We start from the raw sequence: 15,987 nt of genomic DNA, 5'->3' as shown, positions 1-15,987 counted from the left end.
GTGAATCCGTACCACACGTGGTCACTACCTCAATAAGATGACCGAATCTACACGCGTCATCGTGAATCCGCACCACACGTGATTCACTTCCCAAATCAAAACCCACATCATCGGGGTTACTCAACCGCAACTCAATACCAATCCCACGCCATCAGGATTATATAAACCCACATCATCGGGGTTATCCAAATCACAAGTCCATGTGATAACGTACACACAAAGTGTGCACCTCGCCAAAGGTAGTCAACCAAAACACACAACCGTGCCAATTGGACCTATTACACAAGTCCATCAAATCCACCTATATGTGAAGTGAGCTCTATAGCCGAGGATCACTTCACCCAACCCCCACCCATCCTATACATACATATGCACATAGTATATTGACACTCACCTTAAAATCTTGATGGATGCACAAACTAAAATTCGCAATCACCAAGGGAAAGTACCTATTCCATTTATCACATAACAAACAACACAATTAGGGTGGATTATAAAAACCAACCCATATTGACACCTATTGCAATTTCGACCCAAATGCACTTCCAAGCACAAACCGCGCTCAAAATAACCAATAATCACTAACACAAGTGAGAATAGTCTTAATACACCAATTAAGCCAAAACATAAGTGTTAAACACTTATCTTACCCAAAATGTCACCTAAACCCTAATTTTGAACAATTTCAAAATTAGTCAACCAAATGAACACAAATGGTTTCCATTACTTCAATAATCACTAAATACTAGTGATTACACTCATTTACAAGTCTCACATGTATAAACTTGCTCACCAAACCCAAACCCGCCTACAACACCAATAAACCCGTTTTTCTAGTTCACAACTTCCATTAATGAACCAATGTGGTTTTACTCATGAACAACCATTCAAACCCTAAATATGAACAATGAAGCACAAGAATGAATTTCGGAGTTAGAACTTACTACTAGTATCACCGCTTAGCTAAGAGCGAGGAGAACGACGTTTCTTCTTGCTCCAAAGATCGAATCTAACTTCTTCACTTCCAAATCTCACTTTGAATTTATTGGGGTTTGAAGAGAATGAGAGAAAATGGAGAAGAAAAAGAAATGAATAAATCAGGTGGATGGACCAGATCTTATAGATATGATTTGTCCAATACGCAAAAAGACCAAAATGCCCTCAAAAACCCTTATTTAAAAATGTTGATCAGCACTTTCTGCCGTTATAGGTCGCGGCGCGGCTAGGAAGCCCGCGGCGCGGCTTAAGGCTGAAATTCCATGTCGAGTTTTTTTAAAAGGAATTACCATCAATCCCTTCATTAGCCCGCGGCGCGGCTCCATTTCCCGCGACGCGGCTCAGACCTGGAAAACAGATTTCATTTCCAACTTCAGGGACTGAAGTTGTCTGACCCTGATTCTGATGCAAATTCTGAAAATGCATAAGTTTTAGGTTAACTTTTAGTGGCGCTTTCTGGTGCACACATTTACTGACACTTTCAGGAACATTTTCTGAGGCATTAAAAATCCGGGGTGTTACATGTTACGCTCATGGTCCAGGGCTGCGTCCATATATGCGTTGAATTTTTCGGTCACGGGGTCTGAATCCATAACCTTTTGCGCAAGGGACGGAAGAGAGGCGCGCAACTTTGACAGATCCGCCTCTGACAGCTCGCGGACAGTTACCGCATTCTACTGACCCTATCAAGGTCAGCCCGCAGGCGTTCTGCTTCACCCTTTGCCTGATCAACCACCCCCACCAGCTCTTGATTCTTTTTCCGCTCGACAATCAAGGCGGTTTTCGTTTTCGCCGCAGCGTTTTCAGCAGCCTTGTGTGCCTCGTCCGCGTCCCTCCTATCGATTCTCAATTGATCAACACTCGCTTGCAGCAAACCTAGCTCGGTTTCTTTCCGCAGTGCCACTTGGTGCAAGTTGGTGGCACGACGTGCATAATTCGCAAACATGCCAAAGAATACAAGTCCATTTTGAATGAAGGCGTCGTGTGCTTGGCAGAAGGGCAGCACAGATAGTTGCTCACGAAATTCCGCCGGAAAGATTTGTTGCAAGAAGGCGGACTGCTCCGCGGCATTCTCTGCAGAGGACTGGGTCAGCTGGGCTAGATTGGCCAGGCGGAAGCTACCGGGCGGTGGTGTTGGTGTGGTCTCTGAATCCAGGTCTATGGCCCGGTCTTTGGAGGTGGCGGTCGCTTCAAGATCAGGATTCACCAGCAGCGGTGTTTGATGCGTATCATCAATATGCTCTGCAAGGACGCATAAGTTAGGACACATAATGCGTATGTTGAATGAGTAATGAAATGCTTACCAGTAACTGGAGGAGGCAGGTTTGCAGATGGCTGCTCTATGGGAACAAAGTTGTCATTCCGTATATCCTCTTTTTGTTTAGAGGTGAGCTTCTTCTTCTTGGATTAGTTTATTTGTGGGGTTGCGGCGGCCTTGCGTTTGTTGGCCGAGGTCTACGAAGCGGATACCTTATTCTCGTCAGTCTTTTCCTGCTCCAATGGCTCCTCCACATTTTGTTTGCGAAGGAGATTGCCGCAATCTCCTCCATGGTTAGCACCTTTTTCATCCTCATCTCCGCATACACAAACACGCAGGTTCAATACAAGCATATGTGGCTGCATAAAATAAATGTAGGTGTTACTATTTCTACCCTTGCCATTCGATGCGACTATGGCTGGTCGTAGGTTCTCCCATGGCCAATGGGCATATATCTTCCCCCGCAGCATCACATTCCCATAAGCGCGGTGGACAAGCTGTGCGTTTGCGCATTCCGCAAGCAGCTTGGCTTCCTCATCTTCCAGTTTTGGGGTTTTGTTTACATCTTTTGCTACGCCATCGCACCAAACTAAGGTCTGCGGAAAGTTTATGCCCACGACGATTTGGTCGATGAAGAAAAAGGTTTCTTTCCATTGACCAGCGTTAGATTTGGGGGTTTTCGTGAAACTTTGGCGTGCAAAAAAAGTGAACCAGGACTTATGATGAGTGGCAAGGCGGTATAAATGGCAAAACACGTTGACCATAGGTACTTTGTTTAACGCAGTGCACCACATTTCAAAAAGGATTATCTTTCCTATGGCGTATGGGTATAACTGCCCTAACCCTACATGGTAATGGTCTAAAACGCCTAGAAAGAAGTCTGACGGTGGAACCCTAAAGTTTCCGTGCTTAAAAGCGTGTTCATACATGGCTACCTTTTTCTCCGATGGTTCATGGGCACGTTAATTGGCTAGGGGTGGCACCGGGTTATACTGTTCTAACGGCGGATATTGTTTAATCAAGGAATCTATGTGTTTCTACTCGATGATGGATACTACACTATCTACAAATGTTTCATTCGCTTTCGTCATTTAATAAGAGTAATCGGAGAATTACTGACCTTTTACGACTTGCCGGAATACACGTAGTCTGACTGGAATTGATTTAAGCAGCGTTTTGGAGACGATTTAGCTGAAAAAGTAGAAATGAGAGTTTTTTGCGTGTATTTATAGGCAAGCGTGGGGTGGCAATGTCATTGTGGGCGTACACGTGTTTCAATCTAACGGTCATTAATTACAACCCATGAATCATCATTGGTTGCCGTTCCCAATACATGGCGAGTGGCTCACGTGCGCTGTATCACTGTTGCTTTATGGCTTGTCAGCCGAACAGGCTTCTGTGGCAGTGACAGGCATTAAATGGTCTCGGGCCGCGTGTGGAGCATTTATTGCTCTACGTTTTCTTTTTCTTTTTGCCTAATAGTTTGCTATCATGCGTCTTGTGTCGCATAACACCAAACTGGGTGGACATAATGATATCGCGACCCACAAGCGCATGCTATACGCGGGCAAGCACTAGTGTGCGCATGCGCATGGAATCTCTGCGGTGTGCGGTAGCGCATTGAATACTTTGTTCTCGGTATGGCTGTTACTTGTTGACCAAGTTCGGTAATCTTTTCCATAATTATATTCGAGATACGGGGGAGTTAGTTATGGAAAGGATTACTACAATCGTGGAGGATTCTAGAATTAGGGTTTGCCTATATATGCTAACCCTAATCGTCATTCTAAAGATCAGATCTCACGTAGCATATCTCACGTAACAGCTACCATCATCTTCTAAGGTTAACAGGTTAGTTCTTTCACGACTGTTGCCTATAACCTTATTTAGGGCCTTCCGATCAACGGCCGTCATCGAATGTGGACTTAATCACTTAGCCACCCTCCCGGCATCGTCATGTCGGTAAGGGTTATTCACGGTAGCCAGACCGGAGAGCCAAGTTCTAAGATCCTTAAACCTCTTTAAATGTATATGTATTGAACGTGTGTATTGACCTTTGGGAAATATACGAATGATCAGTTAACACTGTCAATAGCAGATTAATTATCAAACTTGTAAAAATTCATCGTCGATATCAAATTAGGATTTTTGTCGTATTATCGAATTATTGGTTTCTGTATCAAACATTTTTCATGTATTGCATATTTAAATTTTGGGGTTCGGCAGTTTTGGAGTATGATACAAATTCAAAGCGAGCGGAAGCATTTTTAAAACTTTACAAAATCATACTCTTCCACGGATCATTGTACAAAACTTTAGCAAACAAAACAAAATTAATGAAATTAAACAAGAGAAGATTAGAATACAACCTTTGTAGCCTTTTGAAGATCGAATCTGAAAAACCCAAAGAAGAGTTCCTCTAAACGGTAGACACCCAAAGTTCCAACCTTGTTTCAATCTATACCTTCTACTTAACGGATCTTTTCTTTTCCTTATTTCCACCAAAACCGAACCCAATTATAGATCTCAAGTATTTTGGTTACTTGAAAAAGAGAAAGAGAAATATCATTTTGTATGTGTATTTTTGTATCTCAAGTTTCTATATATTTTCAATACCAAGACTTGGTATTATATAGAATAAAATTGATACATATAATACAAATATAAAGATTTGGAAAGATTTTAAAAAATTTGCAAAATCAAATCTTTATATAAAATAAGATTTACAAATCAAATCAAATCTTATTTATATCAAATCAAATCTTATATATTATATAAAATATGATTATAGTACAAATCTTTATATAAAATAAGATTTACAAATCAAATCAAATCTTATTTATATCAAATCAAATCTTATATATTTAGATTTGTAAGTATATGTACATACATAAAAAAAAAACTTACTTAATTTATTAAACCATTAACTAATGATTAATAAATTAATTTCCGATTAGAAGGTATATCAAACAATTTACGATTAGCCTTTGTGTGTGACCGAATAGGATAAATGGACTTTTATTATTTAATGTCATGGGCATATCTTATGAATATATGTACCACGGTCAAACCACGATCGAACCGTAGCCAACCCGAGAACATATTTCTAACAGACTCCCACTTGCACAGACATTAATAATATTGGCCTGTCTTAAAAGACACACCGTGTGTAACAACTAGTCTGCTACGTTACACTCCTATATTTTGATTTATATCAGTCATCCTTTTGTTCAAGATATCTATATGAACGTGTGACATGGTTAAGTGTCAATCATCATCATTCAAGATTATGTTTCCCGATAGAGATTTGTGGTGATCAAATAGACTGCTATTGCATCAATTCAGTCGTAACATGGCCATGCATTTAATGCAGCACAAATCAACGAGGGGCCCAGAGATATCGCTTCAACTTGCTATGAGAAGAAGGAACAAATTGCTTCAACTGTATAGACATCCACCACATCCCATATTGTACCTGATCTGCACCCTTATGACTGGCATTTATGCACAGCGTTAAATACAGGTCAAAGTAGAATATAGTTTATGTCAGGATTCCTCATACATATCCACTCTAGGATAAATGATATTGCCATCTTAGAGCTTACTTGTGACTTAAAACCATGAAGTAATGTCTAAGTGTGGTCATTCCAGAACCTTGAATCAACTATCAAGTTCCTCATGAATGTAGTTTCATATAAGCCTATATTACTACACTTCATAGCAGCCTTAATTCAATTCTCTCTTCCTTAGAGAATGATCGACTGTGGAAGTTTATGAAATAATATTCATTGAAAGTTAAAACATGCAAAATGAAACATGGCAATATACAATGAAATGATCGCATCGTGCGTATAATATAATCTCAATATATTAATCATCAGATCAATTGCAACATATATTATTGCCCAATGTTTAAAGTTTCAAACTTAACATAATAAATACAATCAAACTTTATCATCGATGACACGAATGCCAATAGACATGCTATAAGCATCATGCTTAGTCTGTGGTAAAGGCTTGGTGAAAGGATCAGCCAAGTTCTTAGTCGTGTCTACTCTACTTAATAATATGTCATTTTCTGCTACAAGTTGACGGATGTAATGGTACTTTCTGAGTATGTGCCGTGTGCGCTTTTGTGACCTCGGTTCTTGAGCCAAGACAACCGCACTCACATTGTCACAGAAAATCTCAACAGGATTATGGATTGTAGGAACCACTCCTAGATCCCCGATGAATTTCTTTATCCACATGGCCTCTTTAACAGCTTCATTTACTGCTATATACTCGGCTTCTGTCGTAGAATCAGCAATAGTACTTTGCTTGCCACTTCTCCATGTGACGGCTCCACCGTTCAACATAAATACAAATCCTGATTGTGAAGAGCAATCATCTCTATCTGATTGGAAACTAGCATCTGAGTATCCTTTGACGCTCAGCTCGTCATTCCCACCATAGACCAAGAACATCTCTTTAGTCCTCCTAAGATACTTTAGAATGTTCTTGACTGCTATCCAATGAGCTTCACCAGGATTGGCCTGATAACGACTAGTCATGCTTAGTGCATACGACACGTCAGGCCTCGTGCATATCATCGCATACATGATCGATCCTATAGCTGAAGCATATGGAGTCCGACTCATGGTAGCCGATTCCAAGTCAGAATTAGGACATTGAGACTTGCTCAATATCATTCCAGGGTTCATAGGAACGCACCCTTTCTTGGAGTTATGCATACCGAATTTCTTCAGTATCTTATCTATATATGCACTTTGGTTTAGCCCAATTAATCTCCTTGACCTATCTCGATAGATCTTTATACCCAAAATATATGATGCATCTCCTATGTCTTTCATGGAGAAACATTTCCCTAGCCAAGCTTTGATATCTTTCAATGTCGGGATATCGTTTCCCATGAGTAATATGTCATCGACATATAGTACAAGGAAGACTACAATACTCTCACTAGACCTAACATAGACACATGGCTCATCTTCGCCTCTAATAAAACCAAATTCTTTGATCTTCTCATTAAAGCAAAGATTCCAGGTACGAGAAGCTTGTTTAAGTCCATAAATGGACCTTTGAAGCTTGCACACACTATTAGGATACTTAGGATGTACATAACCCTCAGGTTGTGTCATAAACACATCCTATGTTAGTTTACCATTAAGGAAAGCTGTTTTTACATCCATTTGCCATATCTCATAGTCATAAAATGCAGCTATGGCAAGAAGTATTCTAATGGATTTCAACATAGCTACTGGTGAAAAAGGTTCATCATAGTCTACACCATATTATTGCGTGTAACCCTTAGCCACCAGTCTGGCTTTGAATGTGTGTACATTTCCATCCATATCAGTCTTCTTCTTGAAGACCCACTTACACCCAATAGTTTTAATACCTGGTATATGATCAATAAAGATCCAAACTTGATTATCATGCATGGATTGGATCTCGTTGTCCATAGCCTCCTTCCATTTGGCAGACTCGGGGCCTGTCATCGCTTCCTGATAGGTAATAGGTTCATCAGAATCTATATTTTCATCATCACCCTCAAATATGTGTAAACTATATTTCTTTGGTGTTTGACGCACTCTATCAGATTTACGTATGGGTGGTGACTGTAGGTCAGTTTCTCTTTCAATTGCAGGCTCGTCGACCTCTTGAGGAGAATCGGTTCCAATATCGGTTTCCATGTCGGTTGATTCTTGAATTTCTTCAAGGTCAATTTTGCTCCCACTAGTTCCTTTCGATATGAGATCCTTTTCAAGGAAGACTCCCCTTCGAGACACAAAGACTTTGTTCTCAGTAGGGTTGTAAAACAAATATCCTAAAGAATTAGTCGGGTAACCAACAAATAAACACTTTTCAGATCTGGGTTCAAGTTTATCTTGAGCTTCACGACGAACGTAAGCCTCACAACCCCAGATTCTTAGATATGAGAGAGACACAGTTTTAACATGCCATATCTCATAAGGTGTTTTGGAAACTTTCTTGGTTGGGATGAGGTTAAGGATCCTTGCGGCAGTTTGTATGGCGTAACCCCAAAAACTGATTGGAAGCATTGTGCGGCTCATCATGGATCGAACCATATCAAGTAATGTTCGATTCCTCCTTTCAGCCACACCATTATGTTGTGGTGTTCTAGGAGGAGCTAATTGTGAGATTATCCCACAACCCCGTAGATGATCACGAAATTCATCATTAAGATATTCACCACCTCTATCAGATCGGAGAATCTTAATTCTTTTGTTCAGTTGATTTTCTACTTCGTTTTGGTATGCCTTGAACACTCCAAAAGTTTCAGACTTTTGTTTAATTAAATAAACATAGCCATATCTACTTAAGTCATCGGTAAATGTAACGAAGTATCGTTCCTTGTGTCTAGTAGGTGATCTGAACGGACCGCACACATCAGTGTGTACCAATCCCAACAGATCCTTTGCCCGTTCACAGTTTCCTGTGAAAGGTGCCTTTGTCATTTTTCCTGATAAGCAAGATTCGCATTCATCATACGATATTATATCAAATGATTCTAGAATTCCATCTGACTGGAGTTTGGCTATGCGTTTCTTGTTTATGTGGCCTAAACGACAATGCCATAGATACGTTTTATCCAAAACATCTTTGGATGAATCAACATTGTAGATTGAACTATCATTTAGCTTTGTTGTGGTTTCTAAGATGCCTTTACAAGGACTAGCCTTGAAATAAAACATCCCATTTTTGTGAACAAGTATTGATCCATTATCAAAACTAAAATTAAAACCATCATTAAATAAAGCATCAAAAGATATAATGTTTCTTGCCATTTCGGCACTGTAGCAAACATTAGATAAAACAATACATAAACCAGAATCAAAAGAAATCTTGTATTCTCCAATCATGTCAACAGAGGCAACATTCTTATTCCCCATGATTAGATTAAGCTCCCCGGTCTTCAGCTTCCTACTTCTTGTGAGTCCCTGCACATTTGTACAAATGTGAGTACCACATCCCGTGTCCAATACCCAGGAATTAGAAATAGTAGTATTGTTTAGTTCAATCATGAACAAACCTGAAGGTACGGCGACTCCCTTAGCCTGTAGTTCATTAAGTTCCTTCAAGTACTTAGTACAATTGCGCCTCCAATGTCCTTTATCCCCACAATGAAAGCATATTGCTTCTTCAGGAGACTTGGTTTGCGGGATCTTTGAAGTAGAAGAGTTAGCAATGCCCTTAGGTTTAGGTTTGAAGTTGGACGTGCCAACCTTACCCTTGCCCTTGTTCTTGCCCTTTGCTTTGTTTTTCTTCTTCTTAATCCCACCTTCACGAATGGCTAGAACGGTAGTTGCGGGTTTAGCTTTGGCCATGTTAGCCTCAGCGGTTTTCAACATGCCATGGAGCTCCATGATTGTTTTCTCCATATTGTTCATATTATAGTTCATAATGAATCCTTCATATGCACTAGTCATCGAGTTCAGGATAAAATCCGTTGCAAGCTCCTGACTTATGGAAAAACCAAGGCGCTCCAACCGGTCTATATACCCTTTCATTTGTAGTACATGGACACTAACGCTACTTCCCGTTGCCATTTTGCAAGATACGAGAGCTTTCACGGTGTCAAACCTTTCTTGCTTTGCTTATTGTTGGAACATGTCCTTGAGTTGGTTAAGCATGTCATACGACCCTAAGCTCTCCATGCCCTTTTGGAGCTCTGGAGACATGGTCGCCAACATCAAGCATGCTACCTCATTAGACTCGGAACGCCGTTTTTAAAACTCGTCCCTAGCCGATTGAGTAGCTCTCGATCCGGGTTCTGCCGGTAAGGGTTCCTCAATTGCCCTGATCTTTCCTTCCATCCTAAGAGCAATTCTTAGGTTACGAAGCCAGTCCATGTAGTTCAAGCCCGTAAGCTTGTCCTTTTCGAGGAGCCCTTTAAGGCAGAAATTAGTGATTGATGACGGAGTAGGATTTGTGTTTGTTGCAGACATCTGTCATATTTTATTTTTAAAGTAAGTTGTATTAGTTAGTTTGATATGTTTAAACCTTGTTAAGATAATTACCCAAGTGTGTTTAATATTCAAACAATTATAATTAACAAGGCTAAGATCCATATTTCACTTATGTTAACGATGGGTTCGCCGCGGATCGCCAACCATAAGCTATTTAGGTAGGTAACTATATTACCAATTTCATCCATTATGAAATTCTTAGGTTCTGCGGGATTTAGTGATAATCAATTATTTCACTTGGCATGTTTAATCCCTTCTACGCTAATCTTTCCTCGTGGCGGGTTTGCCGCAAACCACGATTTCAGATTGTAAACAGTCCGTGATAGATACACGTGAAATCTGGCCCAAGACTCTCGGGTATCGCGAAATTCACCTCACCCTTCCCAACACCCAATTAAAGTCTGGCCCAAGACTCTCGGGTATCGCGAACTCTAACAGGTAGAAGGTTCGGATGTGTGTACTACTCATGGATAGCGTAAAGTTTACATTTAAAACGGGTTTTTGTTTTCTTTTAGCAAAAGTAGTTTACACCATTTTAAAACATTTGCTAATTATGTATTGCGTGTTGCGTTTGTTAAACTAATTTTAACCAAACCGTGTTATATGATTATTGTCCCTTTTGTTTTTTTTAAACATTTTCTAGCTAGCATGGCATAGACAAATAATAAAACAATAATAATCATGACACGCAATTATCGGTAGTATGCCTCGAGTCCTATGCGTTTTTCCGGTGAGCCAACACACGGAAAAACATGGTCAACTAGGGACATAACCTTGTGTGAGAATTGGCTCCCACTAAAACCGCCATCTCCATTATATGCTCGGATGGGCCGCCTTGTGAACATCGTCTTCTTGATTTCAATCTTGGTTGCATTATCTTACTAAATAACTATTCTATTTTCTATACTATTAAAAATACAATATAAATAGAAAGACGACATGCAAGTCGTTTAATAAATTATTACATTCATCCCGAATAAATAATAAATTAAATCATACAACCAAACATCCACACAAGGGTCTTATTGAGGCAAATACTACCGATTTCATACAACAATCACATACATAACAAATGGAGTGCCAACCGTCCATTTTCATATAACATGTTTCGATAAGGATTGATTTAAACAACACTTAATGGCACTTATAATATTCAATCCTTGTTTACATAACATATGTATGTAAACTCACTTCATATTTTGTAAGTATGGTTTTCATGCCAAAACTATCCAAATAAACATATTAAGTGAATCAAAACATGTTGGAGATTTATTCACTTTACCAAAGCATAAAGTCTAAAATTAATAATTTTAATTTTCTCATTTCATGTAAAACATGAAAAGAATTCATGTACTTATTTTCCTAAACATTGAATCTTTAATAGTCAACATGCAAGTTACCATTAAAATTTTCGGATTTTGGCAGATTCATACATGTAACTTTAAATGGTCATATATTACTCATTTCTAATCCGTTTTCGATGATTTTTTTTTTTCAAATTTAAGTTCTTTCAGTTAGCTTTCAAATGCAATTGGTCTCATACAATAATATTGAGTTTAAAGCCCCGAAACAGTCCATCAAATACGGACTGTCCAGGCTGAAAAAAATTTCTTAAATGAAAAAAAATGAATTTAACCCATTTTACATTTTGCCAAAATCCAAGATTCAAATTAGTATTTAGGAAACATAAAACATAAATCATGATACTTGTTTTGCATGTTTGTTATGCATGATCATCTCCAAAAATCATGCACAACGCATCCATCAAAACTAAATATCATAAGAAAAGTTTGCTAAAACTTGTACAAGATGGCTCGGATACCACTGTTGGAGTATGATACAAATTCAAAGCGAGCGGAAGCATTTTTAAAACTTTACAAAATCATACTCTTCCACGGATCATTGTACAAAACTTTAGCAAACAAAACAAAATTAACGAAATTAAACAAGAGAAGATTAGAATACAACCTTTGTAGCCTTTTGAAGATCGAATCTGAAAAACCCAAAGAAGAGTTCCTCTAAACGGTAGACACCCAAAGTTCCAACCTTGTTTCAATCTATACCTTCTACTTAACGGATCTTTTCTTTTCCTTATTTCCACCAAAACCGAACCCAATTATAGATCTCAAGTATTTTGGTTACTTGAAAAAGAGAAAGAGAAATATCATTTTGTATGTGTGTTTTTGTATCTCAAGTTTCTATATATTTTCAATACCAAGACTTGGTATTATATAGAATAAAATTGATACATATAATACAAATATAAAGATTTGGAAAGATTTTAAAAAATTTGCAAAATCAAATCTTTATATAAAATAAGATTTACAAATCAAATCAAATCTTATTTATATCAAATCAAATCTTATATATTATATAAAATATGATTATAGTACAAATCTTTATATAAAATAAGATTTACAAATCAAATCAAATCTTATTTATATCAAATCAAATCTTATATATTTAGATTTGTAAGTATATGTACACACATAAAAAAAAACTTACTTAATTTATTAAACCATTAACTAATGATTAATAAATTAATTTCCGATTAGAAGGTATATCAAACAATTTACGATTGGCCTTTGTGTGTGACCGAATAGGATAAATGGACTTTTATTATTTAATGTCATGGGAATATCTTATGAAGATATGTACCACGGTCAAACCACGATCGAACCGTAGCCAACCCGAGAACATATTTCTAACAGACTCCCACTTGCACAGACATTAATAATATTGGCCTGTCTTAAAAGACACACCGTGTGTAACAACTAGTCTGCTACGTTACACTCCTATATTTTGATTTATATCAGTCATCCTTTTGTTCAAGATATCTATATGAACGTGTGATATGGTTAAGTGTCAATCATCATCATTCAAGATTATGTTTCCCGATAGAGATTTGTGGTGATCAAATAGACTGCTATTGCATCAATTCAGTCGTAGCATGGCCATGCATTTAATGTAGCACAAATCAACGAGGGGCCCAGAGATATCGCTTCAACTTGCTATGAGAAGAAGGAACAAATTGCTTCAACTGTATAGACATCCACCACATCCCATATTGTACCTGATCTGCACCCTTATGACTAGCATTTACGCACAGCGTTAAATACAGGTCAAAGTAGAATATAGTTTATGTCAGGATTCCTCATACATATCCACTCTAGGATAAATGATATTGCCATCTTAGAGCTTACTTGTGACTTAAAACCATGAAGTAATGTCTAAGTGTGGTCATTCCAGAACCTTGAATCAACTATCAAGTTCCTCATGAATGTAGTTTCATATAAGCCTATATTACTACACTTCATAGCAGCCTTAATTCAATTCTCTCTTCCTTAGAGAATGATCGACTGTGGAAGTTTATGAAATAATATTCATTGAAAGTTAAAACATGCAAAATGAAACATGGCAATATACAATGAAATGATCGCATCGTGGGTATAATATAATCTCAATATATTAATCATCAGATCAATTGCAACATATATTATTGCCCAATGTTTAAAGTTTCAAACTTAACATAATAAATACAATCAAACTTTATCATCGATGACACGAATGTCAATAGACATGCTATGAGCATCATGCTTAGTCTGTGGCAAAGGCTTGGTGAAAGGATCAGCCAAGTTCTTAGTCGTGTCTACTCTACTTAATAATATGTCATTTTCTGCTACAAGTTGACGGATGTAATGGTACTTTCTGAGTATGTGCCGTGTGCGCTTTTGTGACCTCGGTTCTTGAGCCAAGACAACCGCACTCACATTGTCGCAGAAAATCTCAACAGGATTATGGATTGTAGGAACCACTCCTAGATCCCCGATGAATTTCTTTATCCACATGGCCTCTTTAGCAGCTTCATTTACCGCTATATACTCGGCTTCTGTCGTAGAATCAGCAATAGTACTTTGCTTGCCACTTCTCCATGTGACGGCTCCACCGTTCAACATAAATACAAATCCTGATTGTGAAGAGCAATCATCTCTATCTGATTGGAAACTAGCATCTGAGTATCCTTTGACGCTCAGCTCGTCATTCCCACCATAGACCAAGAACATCTCTTTAGTCCTCCTAAGATACTTTAGAATGTTCTTGACTGCTATCCAATGAGCTTCACCAGGATTGGCCTGATAACGACTAATCATGCTTAGTGCATACGACACGTCAGGCCTAGTGCATATCATCGCATACATGATCGATCCTATAGCTGAAGCATATGGAGTCCGACTCATGGTAGCCGATTCCAAGTCAGAATTAGGACATTGAGACTTGCTCAATATCATTCCAGGGTTCATAGGAACGCACCCTTTCTTGGAGTTATGCATACCGAATTTCTTCAGTATCTTATCTATATATGCACTTTGGTTTAGCCCAATTAATATCCTTGACCTATCTCGATAGATCTTTATACCCAAAATATATGATGCATCTCCTATGTCTTTCATGGAGAAACATTTCCCTAGCCAAGCTTTGACATCTTTCAATGTCGGGATATCGTTTCCCATGAGTAATATGTCATCGACATATAGTACAAGGAAGACTACAATACTCTCACTAGACCTAACATAGACACATGGCTCATCTTCGCCTCTAATAAAACCAAATTCTTTGATCTTCTCATTAAAGCAAAGATTCCAGGTACGAGAAGCTTGTTTAAGTCCATAAATGGACCTTTGAAGCTTGCACACACTATTAGGATACTTAGGATGTACATAACCCTCAGGTTGTGTCATAAACACATCCTCTGTTAGTTTACCATTAAGGAAAGCTGTTTTTACATCCATTTGCCATATCTCATAGTCACAAAATGCAGCTATGGCAAGAAGTATTCTAATGGATTTCAACATAGCTACTGGTGAAAAAGTTTCATCATAGTCTACACCATATTGTTGCGTGTAACCCTTAGCCACCAGTCTGGCTTTGAATGTGTGTACATTTCCATCCATATCAGTCTTCTTCTTGAAGACCCACTTACACCCAATAGTTTTAATACCTGATATATGATCAATAAAGATCCAGACTTGATTATCATGCATGGATTGGATCTCGTTGTCCATAGCCTCCTTCCATTTGGCAGACTCGGGGCCTGTCATCGCTTCCTGATAGGTAATAGGTTCATCAGAATCTATATTTTCATCATCACCCTCAAATATGTGTAAACTATATTTCTTTGGTGTTTGACGCACTCTATCAGATTTACGTATGGGTGGTGACTGTAGGTCAGTTTCTCTTTCAATTGCAGGCTCGTCGACCTCTTGAGGAGAATCGGTTCCAATATCGGTTTCCATGTCGGTTGATTCTTGAATTTCTTCAAGGTCAATTTTGCTCCCACTAGTTCCTTTCGATATGAGATCCTTTTCAAGGAAGACTCCCCTTCGAGACACAAAGACTTTGTTCTCAGTAGGGTTGTAAAACAAATATCCTAAAGAATCAGTCGGGTAACCAACAAATAAACACTTTTCAGATCTGGGTTCAAGTTTATCTTGAGCTTCACGACGAACGTAAGCCTCACAACCCCAGATTCTTAGATATGAGAGAGACACAGTTTTACCATGCCATATCTCATAAGGTGTTTTGGAAACTTTTTTGGTTGGGATGAGGTTAAGGATCCTTGCGGCAGTTTGTAGGGCGTAACCCCAAAAACTGATTGGAAGCATTGTGCGGCTCATCATGGATCGAACCATATCAAGTAATGTTCGATTCCTCCTTTCAGCCACACCATTATGTTGTGGT

The 15,987-nt window shown here is 38.5% G+C and overlaps 1 long non-coding RNA gene across 1 annotated transcript in view; it reads left to right on the top strand.

Annotated features, from left to right (window-relative positions):
- Nucleotides 1-4,340: 4,340 nt before the first annotated feature.
- LOC139895862 (uncharacterized) overlaps nt 4,341-15,987 on the top strand; it is a 30,936-nt gene continuing 19,289 nt past the window's right edge. The window contains exon 1 of the long non-coding RNA XR_011776056.1: nt 4,341-4,476. This is a non-coding gene — a long non-coding RNA (uncharacterized lncRNA). The remainder of the gene's footprint in view (nt 4,477-15,987) is intronic.

This window comes from Rutidosis leptorrhynchoides, chromosome 3 (genome assembly GCF_046630445.1).
Source record: "Rutidosis leptorrhynchoides isolate AG116_Rl617_1_P2 chromosome 3, CSIRO_AGI_Rlap_v1, whole genome shotgun sequence".
NCBI lineage: Eukaryota > Viridiplantae > Streptophyta > Magnoliopsida > Asterales > Asteraceae > Rutidosis > Rutidosis leptorrhynchoides.
Note: the sequence above shows the minus strand (reverse complement) of the source record. Positions and strands in the feature narration are given on the sequence as shown.